General features: G+C 31.9%; 1 protein-coding gene across 1 annotated transcript in view; it reads right to left on the reverse strand.

Annotated features, from left to right (window-relative positions):
- The window catches only part of LOC105308207 (olfactory receptor 7D2-like), an 8,623-nt gene that overhangs the window by 6,831 nt on the left and 818 nt on the right, over positions 1-974 (reverse strand).

The following is a 974-nucleotide window of genomic DNA, read 5'->3' on the forward strand; positions in this document are numbered from 1 at the left end:
ACATAACAATTTTCTGCAATTAAAAAGAACAAAATGTTGATGCATACTTCAGCATGGATGACGCTCAAAACGTGTTAAGTGAAAATCTAGACACAAAAACCACATATTGCAAGATTCCATTTATAAAAAAAAACTAGAAAAGGCAAATTTCTAAAACAGAAAATTGTAAGTGGTTTTCTAAGACTAAGATAAGAATGGCAATTAACTGCAAATGTGCACAAGGGTACTTTTTGAGGTGACAGAAATATCTTATAACTGGTTGTTGGTAAAAATTCCAATACTATAAATTTACTAAAATCAGAGAATTTTTCATTATAAGTGAATGAATTAATGAATGTATGTAAATTATACCCCAATAAAAACATTTAAAAAATAAAAATTTGAAGATTTTTCTGGAATTATTTGAGATAAGTTAAAGACTTTTCCTTTAGTTTTTCAACAGGATTTACTACAAACAAATATTGCTATGTTTATCACTCTACAATGCAATAATTTTATCTCCAAGATACTGTCTCCAATATATACAGCAGACAAGACATGCACATTGGCTTCAACGTAATAAAATCAAAGTGATATAAAGTGACATGAAGTAAGAATTTCCTCTAACAATTTTTTGAGTAATTTTGCAGTTTTTACTATGTCCTCAGCAACTGATTCCTTTTCTTCTCAAAAGTTCCCACTTCCTTTTAGGTATTGTCTTAATAGCTCTTTGATCTTTATCGCCTGTGTTATTTTGGTTCCTGTAGAAGGTGTTCAGCCAGTATTCATGTGCAAACACTTTATTGAAAGGAGCAAGGAACACAGGTTGGAGAGAGGAGAGTGAATAAGGGAAGAACACACATCCAATAAAGCTTGCACTAAGTCAGTTACAACAGTGAATAAGCAGTTTTATCCTGTGAGGAAATTCTAGTAACTGGTACAAAATCCAAACTTCAGCATTGTCGCAGCTAACAGGTGAGAGGCATGATACGCCT

This window comes from Pteropus vampyrus, unplaced genomic scaffold (genome assembly GCF_000151845.1).
Source record: "Pteropus vampyrus isolate Shadow unplaced genomic scaffold, Pvam_2.0 Scaffold557, whole genome shotgun sequence".
Classification (NCBI taxonomy): Eukaryota; Metazoa; Chordata; class Mammalia; order Chiroptera; family Pteropodidae; genus Pteropus; species Pteropus vampyrus.